The sequence below is a fragment of the Apium graveolens genome, chromosome 5 (genome assembly GCF_009905375.1).
Source record: "Apium graveolens cultivar Ventura chromosome 5, ASM990537v1, whole genome shotgun sequence".
Taxonomy (NCBI): domain Eukaryota; kingdom Viridiplantae; phylum Streptophyta; class Magnoliopsida; order Apiales; family Apiaceae; genus Apium; species Apium graveolens.
Window position 1 is genome coordinate 193,749,892 of NC_133651.1, and position 8,269 is coordinate 193,758,160.

An 8,269-nucleotide genomic window follows, 5' to 3' on the forward strand; every position below is an offset into this window, starting at 1 on the left:
ACTTGTGCTTTGAATGATTGAGCCTCAGCCTGACTTTTTGCAAGTTGTTCTTTCAGTTCAGCAATTTGAGCTAACAGATTTTCAGTGTTTGTGTCTGTGTGTGCGCTCACCTGAATATCTCTCCTGTTTGATTCACTCAACTCACGTGCTTATGTATCTCTCAATATTATTGCTCGTGAGGAGTCTTCCTGATGTTGATATTCTGTACCTGCAAATGAAATCACCCTAGCCTCTTCAAGAGAGGTCAGTGGTGGTGCAATGGGAATTCGCGAGTCCCGATCCTCAGTCAAACCTATCTTTTCATGTGAAATAGATGTCTGAATTGCTTCAGGGATAGATTGACTGAGTTGCCCTCCACTTTCTCCAGATAAATCTGCGAGTGGAGAATCCCGTGAGGGAGCCAGAGGTGTTGGATCTGGGAGGGGAGAAAATGACTCTATTAAAGGTGGCTGAGAGTCAGATTTTCCCTCAGAAGCATGTGACTGCTCTTCTGCCGTAACTATGGCAGGCACTGTAACCGACTCAATGTGCACTCCTCGCTCCGTGTCCTGAGTATCATCTATTGGTCTGTATGCTTCCATTGTAAGTAATGGAAGTGTGCTTGACTCAGTACAGGATGCCATGGCCCTATGGTGAATTTCAATAGATTCATCCTGTTGATAGAATGTCTCTAGTAACTGTTCACTGGCCATATCAAAGTCCATGTCCTATTGGGAGGACAAGGATGGGCTTTCAGATGCCTCAATAAATGTTCTTCTTTTCTTGGGAGGAGGCAGAGCTGAGGGTTCATTCACATCCAACAACATACTACTTCCTACTAACCTTCTAGGCAACATTTTAGATAGTGGGGGAGAGGTTGAGATAAGTTGTGACTCTGTGTTTGGCTCTATGACCTGGGATTGAAGCTGCGGTTCTACAACTTCATGGTCAGCCCTATCAACCACTGAGGGTCTTTCAATAGAAGTAGGAATAGTTTGTGAGTGAGAAATTATTACCTGCAGTGGAAGAGCATCTGATGTTTGAGCCTGGGTGGCTTGAACCACTGGAGGTTGAGCTTGCTGTTCATGACCGGGAAGATTGAAAATTGGTAAAGGAATGTAAGTTGCCATGAAAGCAGATACAAGTACTAGAACTTGCATGAATTTGAAGGTTGTGTCTTGGCGAGTGTAAATTTTTTTGCTTACTGGAGGGGGTTCAGTTACCGAAGAGTTAGCAAAAAGAGCTTTATGCTCAGGTGAGAAAAGATGTTCTGCTATAAGCATAAGAAAACGAGCGTAGTAGCATGAAACCCTATGATTTGTAGAATGATCACGTAAAGCAGTAGTGAGACGTCTCAGAAGAATGGGTAAAAGTAGTTTGCCAAAATTGATCCTTTGATTGAAAACAACCGCAAGACCAATATATTGCAGAGTGGAAGTGATGTTGTGAAAGTTGGATTTAGTGCAGTTGGCAAACACTTTGGAAAGTGTATCGAAGAAAATATCCCATTCAGAAACCAAATTGGATTTAGACAACTTGGTTAAGTTAATCACCCCTGATAGTGAATAGCATGGAAAAAGTTTGAAATATCATTTTTAGAGGGCAAATTACAGAAATTGTCCATTGGAAAATTTAACGCTCGATTGACAACTGTTTCATCAACTACATACTGTGTGTTTGACACGGTGAATGAAAAAGATTTAAAATTATCGGCCACAATAGAGGTTGTGCAAATCAGTCTGAGCAGATCGACATTTAAAAGCATATTTGATTTAATAGCAGAGCTAACAATCGAATGGTCATTTAAAAATCTAATCCACGGCTTAAATTTTTCCACATCACATTTTTCTGGATTAAAATAACCAACAAGATTATGCTAGACAATTTGGAAATTGAGAGCCATTTTAAAAACAAATACAAAAAACACACTGTCAGAATTTTAAGAATTAATTTAAGAAAATTCGAATTAAAAATTAATTAATAATTCGAATTAATTCAATTATATCCAAAAAATTTAGAAACAAATGTGTCTTGACCACCAAAATCAGATATGCAAACAGATAACTCATACACACAACACAACAACCAATGAAATGAAAGATTTGATTTTGGAATTTTTTTTTTAAAAAAAAAAATTGGCAGCACTTCTGTATGTATATACGTGTATGTATATATAACAGGAGTGAAATTGTTATGCTGAGTAAAAACTCGAGCAAGGAAGTATCAATGGAGGTTTGAGTTTGATCAAATAGAGAGAGAGAGAGAAACAAGAGAGAAAACTGTTGGAGTGAAAACTGAACTGAATTGAATTATAAAACAAAACAAAAAAAACCGTTAAGTAGGACAACTGGTATGACAATCGAGGAAAGTCATACCGATTGTCATACCAGGCTAATGGAAATAATAATAAAAACAAATAAAAATAAAACTGGTATGACAATCTGATAGTCATACCGATTGTCATACCAGTATAAAATACATGAATATAACAGAATAAACTAGAAAGACAATCGATAGTCATACCGATTGTCATTCTAGTATAAAATTAAAACAAATATATGTACTGGAATGACTTTCAGCAAGACAATTTCAATTGTCTTGCCGATTGTCATTCTAGTATAAAATTAACTTATACACAGAATTAATACTTACAGTTATAGAATAAATTTATAAAAACAAAAGCAATATTTCAGAAATAATTATATTTTATTCCAAAAATAGATTTCTGTTGAAGTTTAGCAAATAAAATTCATAGAAAAAATATTTTTAGAGAAAATAAAATATTCTGAGATATTAAAATTAACAAGTAAAATAAATAAATAAGATAAGATAATAAAACTTACATAGAAGTAAGCAAGAAATTATGGAAAATATGATAAAATAAATTTGCAAATGAATTTTTCATTTATGAAAAATTCATTTGTAAATTCATTCAAGAACAGATTTCAGATATTAACAAGTTTAATCACTAAAGCTATTCAACATACCCAATTTACCAACTAATTTGGTAAATGTGGATTCATCAAGAGGTTTAGTGAAAATATCTGCTATTTGTTCTTCTGTTGGAACAAAAAATAGTTCAACAGTACTATTCATGACGTGCTCTCTAATAAAATGATACCTGATGTCAATGTGCTTGGTCCTTGTATGCTGCACAGGGTTGTTGGTGATGGCTATTGCACTTGTATTGTCACATAGAATAGGTATTTTGTTCAATACAGAGCCATAGTCCCGTAGCTGATTCCTAATCCACAAGATCCGAGCACAGAAGCTTCCAGCAACAATATATTCAGCCTCGACCGTTGAATTGGAAACTGTTTGCTGTTTCTTGCTGTACCATGAGACTAGTCTACTTCCTAGAAATTGACAACTCCCTGAGGTGCTTTTCCTATCAACAACACTTCCTGTGTAATCTGAATCTGTATATCCAACAAGGTTAAAACCAGATTCTTTAGGGTACCAAATACCTAGATTTGGTGTTCCCTTAAGATATCTCAAGATTCGTTTGACAGCAACGAGATGAATATCTCTAGGATCCGCTTGGAACCTAGCACATAAGCATATAGCATACATAATATCTGGTCTACTTGCAGTAAGATAGAGTAACGAGCCAATCATACCTCTGTAGCTTGTGACATCTACCTTTATGGAGTTTTCACATGGTCCAAGCTTGACAGCTGTAGTTGACGGAGTCCTTGCTGATGCAGAATCCTCTAGATTGTACTTTTTGAGGAGTTCCTTGAGATACTTGGATTGACAAATAAAAGTTCCATCTAACCTTTGATTTACTTGTAATCCAAGAAAGAACTTCAGCTCTCCCATCATGCTCATTTCAAATTTGCTGTGCATTAACTTAGCAAATATCTTACAGAGATTATCATTAGTAGACCCAAATATTATATCATCCACATAGACTTGGACTAATATAGTATCATTCTTATGCTTTTTAGAAAAGAGAGTTTTGTCTATGACACCACTAATAAAGCTATTTTCAATAAGAAATTCAGAGAGAGTGTCATACCATTTTCTCGGAGACTGTTTGAGTCCATATATAGCCTTGAAAAGAAAGTAGACAAAATCCAAATGATCTGGATCTTCAAAACCAGGAGGTTGCTCTACATACACCTCTTCATCCAGCTTTCCATTCAGAAAGGCACTCTTGACATCCATTTGATAAAATTTAAAGTTAGAGAATGCTGCGAATGCCAGAAATATCCTGATGGCCTCTAGTCTAGCCACTGGAGCATAGGTTTCATTATAATCAATGCATTTAGCTTGAGAATACCCTTTAGCTACCAGTCTTGCTTTGTTTCTTGTAACCACACCATCTTCATCTAGTTTATTCCTGAATACCCACCGAGTACCAACAGCTTTCTTGTGTGTAGGTCTAGGTATCAGTTTCCAGACTTGTTGATGTTCAAACTGATTGAGTTCATCTTGCATAGCAATCACCCAATCTGGATCAGTCAGTGCTTCTTCAATCTTCTTAGGTTCCATCTCAGAAAGAAATCCTGAGAATAGACATTCATTTTGAGTAGCACGTCTAGTTCTGACTCCAACATCTGGAACACCAATAATCAACTCAAAATGATGAGCTTTATTCCAGACAGTCTGACTTGGAAGATTTGATCTTGATGATTCACCTCGAAACACATTGGGATGTTGTGTCCTCCTAGTTGATCATTCAGCATCTCCCTCTGAGTTGTTGTCAGGTTGAGTTGATGATTCTTCGTCATTAGCAGTGGTATCTCTATTGTTGCCAATGTTTCCATCACCATTACGTTGAGTATCATCATGATTAACAGGTTCTTCACCAATAACAACCTCAGGTTCTTGATCATGTTCTGATTCTGAATCTGACATATCATCAAACTTCAGTTTCTCAGAAGGACCTTCAGTTTGGATACTAGGGAGTTTAGTGTCATCAAATGTAACATTTACACTTTCAGTTACTTTTTGTTGATCAATGATATACACCCTGTATGATCTTCTTCCATATCCAACAAAAATACCCTCATTTGCCTTTGCCTCGAATTTACCACGACGATCATCTCCATCCTTGAGCACGAAGCATCTGGCACCAAATACATGAAAGTATTTGATAGAAGGTTTCTGTTCATTCATAATCTCATAAGGAGTTTTCATGAAGTCTTTGTTGATTAGAGTTCGATTCTGAGTATAACATGCAGTATTGACAGCTTCAGCCCAAAAGTACATTGGAAGAACTGATTCACTTAACATCATTCTTGCAGCTTCAATTAATGTACGATTCTTCCTTTCTACCACTCCATTTTGCTGAGGGGTTCTAGGAGCTAAAAATTGTCTGATAATCCCTTTGTCTGTACATAATCCATTGAAAAGTGATTCTTGAATTCTGTTCCATTATCTGACCTTATTGCTCTAACAGGGACATTAGAATCTAACTCGATCAACTTGATATGATCAATCACAACTTGTGGTGTTTCATCCTTAGAGTAAAGGAATAAAACCCACGTATACTTGGAATAGTCATCAACTATCACAAGACAGTAACTCTTCTTTGACATCGAAAGAACATTAACTGGTCCAAATAAATCCATGTGCAATAATTGAAGAACACCAGTTATGGAGGATGTGTCAGTGCCTTTGTGACTTGCTTTCTTTGACTTTCCTTTCTGGCAAGCCTCACACAGTCCTTCTGGGGAGAATTGCAGCTGAGGCAGACCTCTGACCAATTCTCTTTTGACAAGAGAATTCATTATTTTGAAATTGAGATGGGAAAGTCTCTTGTGTCATAGCCAACTCTCATCTGACGATGCCTTTGAATAGAAACAATTGACTTCAGGATTGCTTCCAGAGTTCATGTCAGCTACGAACAGATTTCCTTTCCGGATTCCCATCAAGGAGGGTTTTTCATTTTTCTTGTGCAGAATCTGACACTTCAGCTTGTCGAATAAAACATTGTAGCCGTTGTCACAGAACTGACTAATACTAAGCAGGTTGTGTTCAAGTCCTTGCACAACATACACATTTTCAATGATAACATTACCATCTAGAAAACAGCCTTATCCCTCAGTTAGACCTTTGCTGTTATCTCCAAAGGTAACCACTGGGCCAGCTTTCTCAACCACATTTGATAGCAGGGCTCTATCTCCGGTCATATGTCTTGACGATCCGCTGTCAAGAATCCACACTACCGGTTGTACCTGTTTAATGCCCTGCAATACAAATGGATTAGACCTTCTTCAGAACCCAAGCTTGGTTGGGTCCGACATACTTGTAAAATTGGCCTTTATCAGGCAAAACAACATTCTTAGCTTTAATGTTCTCAACTTTCTCAATGACTGGACATTTGACCTTGTAAACAGCCTTGACAAATTTCTGTTTAGGCTTAGGCATAAAGGTCTCCTTTCTAGCTTTAGGAGGACTAGCAGTCTTATACCTATAATGCTTCCTATTATTCACATGCTGACGAGGAGTAGTCTTATCATTAGAAACATGCTTACCATTAAAATAAGCATACATCAAATTAAAAGCACAAGACATACAATCAGGAACACCACATGCTTTATGAGAGGGATTAACAACAGGCAACTTATGCATGGTAGAGATGGCATTTTTATTATCCAACTCATGTGTGTCTGAGTTAGTCTCAGTTGCTTTCACAACTTTGACTGGAACCTTTGACACACTTGACTTGGAAACAACTTTCTTATTAGCAAGATCTTCAACACGGATTTCTTCTTGAATAATAAATGAGGTCTCATCAAATGGTTCAGCAATTGATTTTTTATAGAGGGGTTGATCAACACCCTTAAGCACATGTGGTACTTCCCTACCTTTAGCACATACATGAGGAGGGGAGTTTATGCCTAATTCTCCAATAGCAACATTATAATCATAACGTACTCCAGATGTTTGATTAATAACTTGCTTATTGTAGAACTCTTTAGCCTTAGAGCAAGAATTAAAGTAAGCTTTGACCTTAGTCTCAAGACCGGTGATCTTGTCTTTGAGAATAGTTTTGAGTTGTCTATAACAGTCAACTCTATTCTCTAGAAAATATACTTGTTCTTTTAATTTATCTTGATTAATGTGCACAAGTCTTAATTCATTGACCTCTTTCTCAAGGTCTTTGATTTGTTGATTTAACATTTCATTATCACGACGAGCACAATCTAAGGAACCTCCTAGATGATAAACTAATTCAGCATCAGTAAATTTTACCTCTTTTCTTGACGATGAGGTGTTTGCATCACTAGCCATGAGAGCAAGATTCCCAACTTCTTCATCTTCACTGTCAGTATCATCTCAGCTTCTTCCCTTTGCCAGGTAAGCCCTTTCAGATTTACTCTTCTGATTAGAATCATAAGAGTTCTTCCTAACTTGTTTTGGCTTCCTGCATTCTGTGGCAAAGTGTCCCAACTCATTACAGTTGAAGCATCGAATGGTGTTTCGATCAACCATCCTTGTTTTGTACCCACCACTGCTGGTGTTAGAGGATGAAGATCCACCTTTCTGGAATCTGTTGTAGTTGGACTTGTACTTGTACTTGGGATTCCTTTTGAATCTGACATTGGATAATCTCTTGACAATCAGGGCCATTGACTCATCTTCCAATTGCTCCAGTTATTCCAAGGAATAAAAATCATCTCCTGATTGATTTGTAGTAGGAGGATCAAATTCTGCTACTATCACATTTTCTTCAGCCTTGGAAGACTGTACCATTCTTTCTGATTGTTGAGATTGTTGTTGTTGTTGTGGTTGTTGTTGTTGTTCTTTAGCTACTAGAGCAGTAGACGTGCTGACCACTCTTCCTTTCCCGTAGACTTCTTTCTGCTGAATCTGCTCCAACTCATAGGTTTTTAACACACCATAGAGCCTTTCCAAAGAAATCTCACTCAGATCTCTTGCTTCTCTTATGGCAGTGATTCTATGTTCGAGATGAGTTGGCAGTATTAAAAGGAACTTTTTGTTGACCTCCCTGATTGAATAGTATTTACCATTAATGTTCAGGTTGTTGATCAATGCATTGTACCTCTCAAACACTTCAGTGATTCCTTCTCCTGGATTGGATTTAAAGTATTCATACTCAGAGGTTAGGATTCCTAACTTGTTCTCCCTAACTTCCTCTGTGCCTTCATTAATCACCTCAATAGTTTCCCAGATGTGTTTGGAATCTTTACAGTTCATCACATGTCTATTCATCAAGGGATCAAGGGAATCTACTAAAATTAATTGAAGGCTAGCATCCAGGGAGGCTTCTTCTTTTTCAGTAGGAGAAAAATCCTCAGGATTCTTTACATAAGTT